Here is a 12,912-nt window from a genome sequence, read left to right on the forward strand (position 1 = left end):
CCTACAGTTTCAGTTCAGCAAATTGGAACATGCCTTAGGGCTAACCATGTTCTAATAGTCTGCTTAACAAATTGCTCAGCAAATTGCTATGACAATTAATAAGACAATTTTCTTTCTTTAGCATAACCTTTAAAATGGGGCAAATAAACACATGAGATAAGATGATGATCAATCTTTGTGATCAGGTTAAAGAGAAAAGTGCACTCGGGTCCCTTAAACACACACACACAATCCTTTCAAATGTAATGAATGAGAATGGCTATAGAACACTACTTTTTCCTTCTCATAGACGAATTATTAGCATGGTTCAAATATTAGAAAGTGGTGTTAGGCAATGTATGCCTCTGTGTGTTTTATCTTTTTTCAAACAGTACCCATTAAAGTGGAGCATTCCATTAGCCTCATTCCAGAACCTCTTTATTGATTAGCTATATTGCTTAACTACAGAAATGTTTTGCAATTTTGGTTTAGTACATTACTAGTGGCTCACTTTGGCCTAAATGCATATAAATTGCTGTGTTTTATATCTGTGATGCTCTTGACAGTGATAATTACCTATAACTAGTAAGTGTGTGGCTGAAAAGAACTTCATGGGATCAACAGAGCTTCAGCACAATGAAGCTAAAGATGATTCTTTGAGTAGTAGGCAATATTATCCTTGCAATAGCTTGTTTTTTATCTTGACTCTTCTTAGACTTGAAGGTAACTTGCAAACTTGATATAGAAAGAGTCAACAACCATTTATGATTGTTTTCCGCCTATGTAAAGAGAGTGAATTTCACCACTGACTTGATTGAGAGAGAATTTTGAGTAGTTCCATTTAGTCCCACCTAATCAAGATTTGGGGGATTTCCCTTTTACTTACCTATAACATCATACTTGGTGTCTTCTGTCTTATGACTTATAACTATGCAGTGATACTACAAGGGAGCTTGACCACCTGTGTTGGCTAGAGGGAACAAAGCAAAATCCAATTATGTAGGTGGTCATCACTTGTGCTGGACAGTCACCAAGAACAATGCAGGTTACTTTTGAAGTAACATCCTCCTCTGATGCCTATGGGCAAAACAGGTAGGTTCAAGCTATAAATAGTGCTTGCTTGAGTGGAGGCTGGGCACTCTGTCAACACAGGCTTTCTCCCTACACTTGCAGGTCTGCCTCCCCAACCTCCTATTCCTCCCTTTGCAGGACCCCCTTCTTCTGTGTTATCACATTCCCAGTCAGGAGTCTCTTTTCTTTTGGGGGGAATCTCTTTTCCTTTATCCATGGTATTTCCTTCCAAGTCATTTGTTTATAGCATGACTCCTTTGTGACAGTAGGGTTGGCTTCATGGGTTTGTAACCTGTGCAATCACTCAGGGCCCTGTATTCAGAAAGGCCCAGTGCTTAGTTTAATGCTGTATTGTTGCCATTTTGCCATTTTAATCAGTTTTGCAAAAGGACTTAACATATTCATTTTTCACAGGGTCCTACAACAAATTACACAGCCTGTCCTATCTGAGAATGTTTGTGTTTAATACTCAAAAGCCAGGAAGATAATGAAGCATTTTCTTCTTCTTTTTCTTCCTCAATTCCTCTCCCTTTTTGCTTTCTGTGGTCACATCCCATCTCTAAGGCCATGAGTGCAGAACAGTGTAGCTGACAGAAATGAAGATAAGGGGAGAGCCACGGTGAAAAAAATAAACATTTGAGGAAACTTTTGGTATTTCAAATATAGTTTTCTGTCACATGGACATAGTTAGTGTGCTGTTGTATTAGTCCATTCTCACACTGCTATAAAGAACCACCCAAGACTGTGTAATTTATGAAGAAAAGAGGTTTAATTGACTCAGTTCCATAGGCTGTACACAAAGCATGGTTAGGGAGGCCTCTGGAAACTTCCAATCATGGTGCTTTGAAGGGTGAAGAGGAAGCAAGCACCTTTTTCACATGGTAGAGTGGGAGAAAGGGAGAGCGAAGGGGAGAAGTGCTACACACTTTCAAACAACAGTTCTTGTGATAACTCACTCATTATTATGAGAACAGCAAGGGGGAAATCCACTGCTGTGAACCAATCACCTCCCACCAGGTACCACCCCCAACATTAGGGATTGCAATTCCACATGATATTTGGGTGGAGACACGGGACCAAATCATATCAGCTGTTGTGGTTTCATAGTTGTATAAATTTGGAAGTTATTGGTGAAATACAACTTCTGTCCCTTCTCCTTAAAACAGCACTACCTTTGTCTGCCACCCACAGCTTCTTACATAAGAGGTGTCTTTCCTTCTCTACATTTATTCATTCTAGATGAGTTGGGTTAGGATGCTCAGGTCAATGCTTTTAGACTAGCCCCATTCCAGAACCTTTTTATTGACTAGTTCATCTAGGCATTTAATGTTTCGTATGGTTCAAAAGTGTTTCTGATGAAACTGCTCAAGAAACTATATCTAGAATTAGCATCTTGGATCTTACAGGCTGGTGATCTCATTAATGTAACCTTAGTCAAGGCTCTTTAGATTTCAATCAACAGAACTAATCTTAGGCTTCAAAAGGGAAATCATCATGAGGCAACAAGGTATTAATATATTCTTTGTTCTAAGTGTCTAGAACAAAATAATAGAGTACCAATATTCATGGAACTAACATTTTTAGGATGTCATAGTATTTGACAGCTTACATATAAGGTCAGCTTACATTCAGTAATGCTTACCATGAATTAGACACTAGGCTTAGTGCTTTACACACATTAATTTATTTTATCCCCCAAACAACTACAAATGCAGTACTGTTTTTATTGTCCACATTTAGAAGAGGAAGAAATGAAGACACAGAGTGATTAAGTAACTTGTTTGAAGTAACATTGCTGATAGGTACCATAACGGACTTGGATCCAAGTGGTTTGGGTCCAGAATCTGTGCATTTAACCACCTCCAGTTGCCTCTAGTGTATTGTGGAAAAACAAGTACAGGAAATACAAGTGGGAATAACAAGGCTTGAATCCAGGAACTTAGAAGTTGTCAGGAACTGGGGCTGTACTCTCTTGGGCTTATTTCCTCGTGGTTGTGTGTTTATTTCCTCTCACTGCTTTACTCACGTCTCTCTGTCTCTGCAGGTGAGCATTATCAGCTGCTTCTTGAACACAGGTGAAGATGGTCACCTCTCTGTGGCGGCCTCAGCTCTTACCTGTACATCAAGACTATGCTAGCAACAAATTGGGAGCTTGAGTCCCCATTTTCAATTCTCAAAGGATAAAGAGCCTGATTGGCCCAAATGGTCTCAGGTGTCTGTCTACTCGTTGTCTAATCAGCCACGGTGAGACAGGTAGGGGCTTTGTATAACATAAACAAGGCCATGGGGGCTCAACACTGTGGGTAGAATAATCTCCAGTTAAGGGGTGATGTGGGTGAGGCATATCAAAAATATCTCCCGCATCTACCTCAATCCAGGTATTATGTAATGAGAAGATCATTGATGACACTAATCCTGAATAGGTACAATTTTGGGGAAAACATGTTGAAACCACCCCCAATGTTACTGTTTTTGAAAATGGGGCCTTTAAGGAGGTAGTTAAGGTTAAATTAGGCTATAGTATGAAGTTCTAATTCAATATAACGGGTGTCGTTATACGAAGAGAGAGAAACGGGCCAGGCGCGGTGGCTCAAGCCTGTAATCCCAGCATTTTGGGAGGCCGAGGCGGGAGGATCACGAGCTCAGGAGATCGAGACCATCCTAGCTAACCCAGTGAAACCCCGTCTCTACTAAAAAAATACAAAAAAAACAAAAACAAAAAACAAAACTAGCCGGGCGAGGTGGCGGGCGCCTGTAGTCCCAGCTACTCGGGAGGCTGAGGCAGGAGAATGGCGTAAACCCTGGAGGCGAAGCTTGCAGTGAGCTGAGATCCAGCCACTGCACTCCAGCCTGGGCGACAGAGTGAGACTCCGTCTCAAAAAAAAAAAAAAAAAAAAAAAAAAAAGAGAGAGAGAAACCATGTATGTGCTCATACAGGGAAAAGCTTATCTGAGGATACAGAGAAAACAAGGATCTCTGCAAGCCAAAGACAGAGACCTTAGGAGAACCTGAAGTTGCTAACACCTTGATCTCGGACTTGCAGCCTTCAGAACCGTGAGAGACAAATTGTTGTTGTTTAAGTCACCCATTCTGTGGTATTTAATCAAATCCCTAGTAAACTAATATATAATGTAACCTCCATGTGCCCCTACCTATAATACATAGTTTGCAAAAGAAGGGTACTGCAAATGATACTTGTATTAGTTCATTTTCACCCTGCTATGAAGAACTACCTGTGACTGGGTAATTTATAAGGGAAAGTGGTGTAATATACTCACAGTTCTGCATGGCTGGGGAAGCCTCAGGAAACTTACAATCATGGCAGAAGGGGTAGCAAACACATTCTTCTTCACATGATGGCAGGAGAGAGAAGTGGGCAAAAGCCTCTTATAAAACCATCAGATCTCCTGAGAACTCACTCACTATCATGAGAACAGCATGGGGGAACTGCCCCATGATCTAATCATCCCTCACAAGATTCTTCCCCCAACATGTGGGGATTACAATTCAAGATGAAATTTGGGTGGGGACACACAGCCAGACCATATCAATACTCTGTGGGTTTTTCCAAATTTAAGCTCAGATGATTCTGCTTGAGTAGGGTACTGTGTTTGCATAATGTGTGTTGGCCATATTGATTAAAAGTAATACATATCTGAGAGTTATGAGACAATTTCAGGTAAAATCTATTTTGTTGGCTTTAACTCATTTTGTCTATTTTGTTAAGACATAAATAATGAAGATTCAGTGATGCGACTTAACTACTTTTATTTTTTTTGAGATAGAGTCTTGCTCTGTCACTATGGCTGGAGTGCAGTGGCATGATCTTGGCTCATTGCAACCTCCGCCTCCTGGGTTCAAATGATTCTCCTGCTTCAGCCTCCCAAGTAGCTGGGATTACAGGCGCCCACCACCAAACCCGGTTAATTTTTGTATTTTTAGTAGAGGCGAAGTTTCGCCATGTTGGCTAAGCTAGTCTCGAACTTCTGACCTCACGTGATCCGCCCACCTTGGCATCCCAAAGTGCTGGGATTATAGGTTTGAGTCAGCGCCCCCGCCCTGACTTCACTACATTTTTTTGGGATGCCACATCTGTTGACTGAGAGCACACCATAGCTGACAAACAGCCGCTATGAATTTAATAACATATTTAAACATTTCTTGATCAAAATGAAAAAAAAAAAAATCTGATTTTTAACCCTTTGGTGCCAGTTGTATCCTGTGATGTTTATTTGGTTAATATCACTTTGAAAAATGAAGCCTCTATAATAGAATACAATTCTCTAAATATGGTTGAACCAGGGAGGAAAAGCTGTGGACAATCAGTTTTTATTAATGTAGTTCAGGATTACATTAGCTCTTTTGGTAGACATTTCTCCTGCAGTTAAACTGATTATCACTTCTTCAGAAAGTTTCTCTTTTATGTCTTTCCATAGAAACCTATGCAGTATTCTGAGAGTACATGGAGATTTGTATGTATGAGTACACAGAGATTTGCAGTCATTTATTAGTCTTTTTCTCTCGCATGGCTCTGAACAACTTGAAAGCAAGGTCTATGTTGTTTATTTATTTTCATCGCACCTTCAGCGTCTAAAACAATGTCTGGATCCTGGAAATGTCCAGCATACATTTGCTGAATTATATGAGTGAATAGAATTGTGTTTTAAAAGTTAAAATGTTAACAAATAAACAGTTATTATTATGCCTCTGCATGCGTATGGGGCAATTTTATGGCTGTTCTGAATTATCTTTTTTTTTTTTTTTTTTTTTTTTGAGGCGGAGTCTCGCTCTGTCGCCCGGACTGGAGTGCAGTGGCCGGATCTCAGCTCACTGCAAGCTCTGCCTCCCGGGTTTATGCCATTCTCCTGCCTCAGCCTCCGGAGTAGCTGGGACTACAGGCGCCCGCCACCTCGCCCGGCTAGTTTTTGTATTTTTAGTAGAGACGGGGTTTCACCGTGTTAGCCAGGATGGTTCTCGATCTCCTGACCTCGTGATCCGCCCGTCTCGGCCTCCCAAAGTTCTGGGATTACAGGCTTGAGCCACCGCGCCCGGCCCTGAATTATCTTAAACTCTGTCCGGTGGAGTGTATTCTTGAGGAACAATTTCAACTAAGCGGCTGTAGTCCCACATACTCGGGAGGCTGAGGCAGGAGAATGGCATAAACCTGGGAGGCGGAGCTTGCAGTGAGCTGAGATCCGGCCTGGGCGACAGAGCGAGACTCCGTCTCAAAAAAAAAAAAAAAAAAAAAAAAAAAAAAGAAATTGCAAATGCATGGGAGGTCTTTAGAAGAGTTATTTTATGTTCAAACCAACTGAGATAGTTTTATGTCTCAGTGTTGGCTAGAAAAAAATATTCGAATAATTCGACTATATCAAATTTATGTGCTAATTATTTATGACTCTGCCTGTTGCGGGGGAGCGGTAAGGAGGGACGGAAGGAGAGAAAGGTGGAGAGAGAAAAAGAGCGAGAGAGAGGGATATGAATGGAGAAGGGCAAGTGAGGAAAGGGTGAGAAGAAAGATAAAATTTTTAAAAAAAGGTTAGGTCCCTTTGAAGGGCTAATAGAGGAGACCAACTGGGAAATGGATTATAGACACAGAATTATTAGATTAAGGAACCCTTGTTATTAAACATTATCTAGCTCTTCTTCACGTAGCCAGGAAAGCTTTCACAGATCAGGTAATACTTGGGTTTAGCCTCAAAGAAGGAAGGGGAAGTGGTCTTTTTGGCAGAGAAGAAGGGCAATTCACATGACTAATTTGTTACTTCTTAGCTTTTCCAAAGTTCAGTTTTTTTAAATGAGGTTTTCATTCTCTTCGTGACTGAAACCAACTCCCCTGAGTGGAAAACATTTCTTTTATGTTCTAGAGTGAGGAGATGACACCTAGACTGAAGTAGCAGCAGTAATGAGCTGACAGCCTCACATCTACTTTCGGTGTGCCGTGAATGAGCCATAGGATCTTAGGCAAGTCCCTTACTCTTTCCAGGCCAAACAGGTTGGACTACATAATCTTCTCTGTTCCCATCTGCTTCTAAGAATTTGTGATTCTTTGGAACAATATACTGGACGCTGGTATTAAGGGGATTTTTACATTTCAGTGCTAGAAACTGTCCTTCCCTGTCCTCCCACCGCTCCCTTGCCCTTTTTCTACCACTTCCCCATCTTACCGTAGTCCTTGGGGACTCCTTTTGTTCCCCAGGGAGTAAAATTACAGTCAAGGTTAAGGAAACATTTTTATTCACTTTCTATCTGGAGTTTGCCTCCTACAAAGGAGGCTCGTCCTTAAAAAAAAAAAAAATAGAGCAGGGCAAGAGGGCGCGGCCGAGGGATCAGGCTTCTTTTCCGGGAAAGTTACCCGAAGGCCAGCTATATGTCATCCTGGGATTTGTAGTTCCTTTTCGGGACCCTCTCCCTTGGTAACTCCTTGATCGTGAGGCCGAGATGGACTACAACTCCCAGAGGGCCAAGCGGCGGCAGCGGGGTCCTGTACTCTCGCTGTGGCTGGGCGGCTAGTTCAAGTTGCCATAGCTGCGAGTGTGGGAAGAGCAGAGTCGGTTGAGTAGCTGCGTTTGGTCAGTTGCACCTTCTGGGTCACTGGTAGCCGCGGGAGCCGGGTGGGGCCTAGGCGATGATCCGGCATTAAGGAGCTGGGGTCATCCTCCGTCTCAGGTACCTGCGCCCACCTCCCCCTTGACCTTTTTCGACCACTTCCCCGTCTTACTGTAGACGTTTTAGTCCCGCTTCCCCTCGTCCCAGGGGTGGGGACCTCAGAGCGGCGCGGAATCTGGGGTGGGGCCGTGGATGGGTGGAGTGTGTGCAGAGGCTAGGGGAGACGGCGCGCCTGTCATCCCGAGGCCTCCCTCTCTCGGCAGGGGTGCCCGCGGTCAGGTCCTGGCCAGGTTATCCAGCGAATCTGGACTGCATTGTCCTTCCTTTGGGAGCAGCTTGCTCTACCGCTAGCATCTGTGAAACTTTAAGGGACAGGAGATTGGACTCATTCGGTAGGTGCTTCAGAGAACGTCTGACATTTGCTTGCCTGTCCTGCTATAGAACTTAATTTTTTTTTTTTTTTAATACCTGTTTTGTAGTCACAAAAAGCTTGCTACTCTCGGGAACGTTGTATTACTGAGCTCTTTTTCCGTGCCATCATGGGAATTGCTCCAGCCTTAGCTGTTAGCTGTCCCTTAATTGAATTATTTCGTAGAAATACCTGACATTGAATCCCAGCTGCATCTTTTATTGGTTTGATGGAGCCAATCTGTTATGTAGGCGTCTGATAAAACTCTGCCATTAATTGCAGCATTGATTTGAGTATTATGTAAAGTATCTGGCACCCTGCAAGTGCTCAGCATTTATTGTTTATTTTTATTAATTATGCAGATTAGTGTTGTCTAATACAAATACACTGTGAGCCACAGAGGTGAATTTAAATTTTTAGTACCAACATTAAAAAAGTAAAAAGAAACTGGTGAAATTAATTTTAATAGTTTATTTAGCACAATATAGAAAAATGTTTTCAATGGAGTAATATAAAACTTATTGAGATTTTTACTTTTTTTTTTTTTTGAGACGTAATCTGGCTCTGTTGCCCAGGCTAGACTGTAGTGGCGCGGTCTGGGCTCACCGCAACCTCCATCTCCTGGGTTCAAGCGATTCTCCTGTCTCAGCCTGCGGAGTAGCTCGCCACCGTGCGTGTGTATACATTAAAAAAAAATATTTTAAGTCTTCAAAATCTGGTGTGTGTTTTACATGTATAGCATATGACAGTTTGACCTGGCTAGTGCTAGAGCTCAGTAGCCATGTGTCTAGTGACTACTGTACTGGACAGCACAGAGATAAGGTTAAAACTTCGGCAGTTTCACATTGGCATACATAAATTTGGTTGTGCCTGTGACTCATGGGTTATGGTGGCTGTTTTGTTAGAAGAGTGAAGTGTGCAGCGTACCTATGTTCTCTCAGCATATCTTGTCTGCCATTGCATAACCGGAGTCTCCTTGAACTGTTTCTTGACAGTTTTATTTTGATTAGCTTTTTCAGAATACTTTTTTTTTTTTCTTGAAATGATTTATAGATGTATTCCCAGATCTGCCTTTTATGCAGACAGCTCCCAATTCTCTGGATCACTTACTGTGGATTCTTAGAGATTGCTGCGAAAGCAGTCACAAATAATTGAAAACATTTCTATCCATAGCTCTTTCCTACAACCAAAGGCATTTTACTTTTATTTATTTAATTGTAGCACTGAGTATGGGAAGAACTGGACAACTTATAAAATATTTCCTTTAGGAGTGTTAGACTGGTTTAGAAGTACAATTGGGTCACCACACTCAGAAGTAACATGTTAACTGTATTACCTGACTTAGTTACCAACTTTTAGACATGCTCATGGCGTAGTACTTTTGGCTAGACTTGGGCTGCTGTTCCCACTGGAGGATGAGCTCTCTGGCAAGCCCCAGGGATGACCAGGCATGGATGGAAGTCACCAGTGACAATATGTTGGCTGGGCACTTGGATGTGAAGAATTGTAGTGAGGTCACTTGGGCTTTTGAATGATTCTAGGAGCATTTTCTCTGTTCTGTGTTATGCCAGAGTCTGTACTAGATAGGGACCTAATTTTCATATTTCATTATTTAAAAATGTTTAAAGTTGTAGGTATGTCTTATCCCTTGTTTCGTTTATTTGTAGGTGGTTTGGGGAAAGTATAGGGGCAACCAAAGATCATCTGCTTGACTAGGCCCTTTGCCCTGAACCTCATGAAGAAATGATAGGAGGCAGACATATGTGCCTAAAAAGAGCGTTGAGCTCAGAGAAGAGCAACTCGGAGTTTTGGGGGTGTGCTTTGTAAGTATGCTTTCTCCCTGAATTTCGGAGATAACACATGTTTTTGCATATTTATGGTGGAAAAGACTATGCCAACAAATAGAGTTTTGGAAACAAGAAGCCCCTTTCTAATATATAGTATAAAAATAGAGTATAGAATTGTTGTGTATACAATGCTACAAACATTCAGACGAACAAACTAGTTAAGTTGAGATGTCCTTAACCTTAACAAAAGCAACAGTGATGCAGCTGTTTCTATTAAACAAGAAAATGAGAACCTATTTTGTCTCAGGCACTCTGTCAGGCACCTTTTACAGGTATTATATAATTCCTTTATCAGGCTTTTACAAAGGAGGCAGTTGAGTCTCAGGTTATTTGATTTGTTTGGGATTCTGGAGCCAAAAGAGTGGTCATTGTTTCCAGGTCTTCTGACTCCAAATTTCAGTCCCACCCACTGCCAAGGGGCTTCATTGCTGTTTATAAGTGCCCTCTAATACAGTTTGATTCATATTCAACATTTTTGGGTTAAGTGTACCATATATGGCCTAGTGTGTAGTTATTCATCTCTTTCTTTCAGTGTCCAAAAAGTTATATTATCTTTCTTAGTTTTTTTTTTTTTTTTAAATATAGTGGTCCTTATATTCTTATTGAGGTAAGAGATCATTATAATTTGTGATTTCCATAAATAAATTCAACATGAATTATAATTGATAATTAAGAGTGTAATGTTAAAAGTTTAAATTTACAACATAGATATAAAAATTCTGAACCTTTTTTTGGATTTCATATTGTGCTTTAATAAAAGGTTCTGAAACGTAGAGGGGAGACACACTGTGGCCTTGCAATACTAACACTGTGTGGTGGGGTGCGATGGCTCACACTTGTAATCCCAGCACTTTGGGAGGCTGAGGTGGGCGGATCATGAGGTCAGGAGATCGAGACCATCCTGGCTAACACGATGAAACCCTGTCTCCACTAAAAATATGAAAAAATTAGCTGGGTGTGGTGGTGGGCACCTGTAGTCCCAGCTACTTGGGAGGCTGAGGCAGGAGAATGGCGTGAACCCGGGAGGCGGACCTTTGTGCACCACTGCACTCTAGCCTGGGCAACAGAGCAAGACTCCATCTCAGAAAAAAAAAAAAAAAAAGAATACTAGCACTGTGTATAAGATCAAAGGTGTACAAACTTTATAGGATTAGGCCAGGTGCATTGACTCATGCCTGTAATCCCACACTTTGGGAGGCCAAGGCAGGAGGATCGCTTGAGCCTAGGAATTTGAGAATATCTTGGGCGATATTCTCAAGGGCGATAGCAAGACCCCTTCTCTACCAAAAAAATAAAAAAATTAGCCAGGCATGGTGGCATGCGCCTTTGGTCCCTGCTACTCAGGAGGCTGAGGTGGAATGATTACTTGAGCCCAGCAGGTCGAGACTGCAGTGAGCTGTGATCATACTACTACACTCCAGCCTGGGTGACAGAGTAAGATGCTGTCCCAAAAAAAAAAAAAAAAAAAAAATTAGAATTACATAATTTTAGAGCTGGATGGGGGTCCTATTGGGATAATTTGGTCCAGAAATTTTGGAAATAATATAAAAATAATCTAGATTTGTTAGATTATTCAAAACTATATTAGCGTGTATATTGTAGAATACACTATCCATGTAATGTCTCCGGGTTGAATCTGATATGAAGTAGTTTCAATACATTCATACTTTTGTATAGTGTGTTTTTCTTTTTTGTAACAACGTAGTGTTACAGGTCAGCACTTAGGATTCACCCTTGTCTCTTTTAACAGATACGTAGTGTCCCAGTGATTAGATACGTTTAATGTATTCTTATCCAGTGGATTTATATTTTTTTCTTACTCTTTTACAAGTATAAAAAAATTCATTCTCTCTGCTGCCCAGGGTGGAGTGAATGAATGTGCTCATGGATGAATGGATGAGTGAATTAAAATTTCTGAAGAATTTCTACAGTGAAATTCTTATGCATATATCTATACATAAAATATATCTATATATCTATATAAATATCTTCTTTTATCTTCCTAGGATAATAGTCATAGAAATAGATTTTCTGAGTCAACATCTATGTATATTATAGATTGATTGAGACAGGGTCTCACTCTGTCACCCAGGCTGAAGTGCAGTGGTGCGATCTTGGCTCACTGCAGCTTCTACCTCACAGGCTTGAGAAATCCTCTGACGTCGGCCTCCCGAGTAGTTAGGACCACAGATGTGCACTACCACACCTGGCTAATTTTGTTTTTTTTTTTTTAGAGTCAAGGTCCCACTATGTTGCCCAGGCTCATCTCGAACTCTTGGGCTCAAGCAGTCCTCCTCCCTTGGCCTCCCAAAGTACTGTGATTACAGTCATGAGCCACTGCGCCTGGCCTGTATTATTTATTTTTACTTGTATTGCCAGGTTTTTCTCCAGAAAAGCTAATGTAGCTTTTTTTTTTTTAATTTTTAATTTTTGTGGGTACATAGTAGATATACATGTTACTATAGATTTTTATAGTTAATACTCTTACAACAAGGTATAACTTTGCTAACCCTGTGAGTGAGAGGTTTTTTTCATCTGTATAAAACAGATAGACAAGAGTATCATTTTATTATTTTAATTTGCAATTATTTAGTGAAATAACAAATAGCATTTGTTAAGGTCATTTGATTTCTGTGAATTGTCTGTTTATATATCTTTTGAGTCTTTTACAACTGGACTGTTCTTTTTCTTGTGTTTTTGAAGGAGCTGATTAACCCTTTGGTTCCCATATAATGCAAATATTTTTGTGAGTTTTTCTTTTAGTTTTTAAATCTTGTTTCTGGTATCTTGTTATCACTAATTATGAATGACCCTAAGAGGCTTAGCAGGCCTTTATCAGATATGCACACCTCTCTGAAATTTCTATAATGCTGGTGCTTGGAGTATTTGGGAGATGGGAATATTTGTGGTTACATGAATCCATTTAATTCATTCTGATAAACTTCCTTCCTCCCTCCCTCCCTTCCTTCCTTCCTCTCTTTCTTTCTTTCGAGATGA

The 12,912-nt window shown here is 40.9% G+C and overlaps 1 protein-coding gene across 3 annotated transcripts in view; it reads left to right on the top strand.

Annotated features, from left to right (window-relative positions):
* The window catches only part of CEP128 (centrosomal protein 128), a 504,131-nt gene that overhangs the window by 16,125 nt on the left and 475,094 nt on the right, over positions 1-12,912 (top strand). The window contains exons 3-6 of one of the 3 annotated variants that reach the window (XM_023185111.1): positions 3,095-3,303; positions 6,918-7,719; positions 7,923-8,051; positions 9,736-9,891. The gene's annotated coding sequence lies outside the window, so the exon portion shown is untranslated. Of the gene's footprint in view, positions 1-3,094; positions 3,304-6,917; positions 7,720-7,922; positions 8,052-9,735; positions 9,892-12,912 lie in introns of those variants that run through there. The other 2 variants (XM_023185121.1, XM_026455590.1) reach the window with 2 other exon arrangements.

Source organism: Piliocolobus tephrosceles, chromosome 6, assembly GCF_002776525.5.
Source record: "Piliocolobus tephrosceles isolate RC106 chromosome 6, ASM277652v3, whole genome shotgun sequence".
NCBI lineage: Eukaryota > Metazoa > Chordata > Mammalia > Primates > Cercopithecidae > Piliocolobus > Piliocolobus tephrosceles.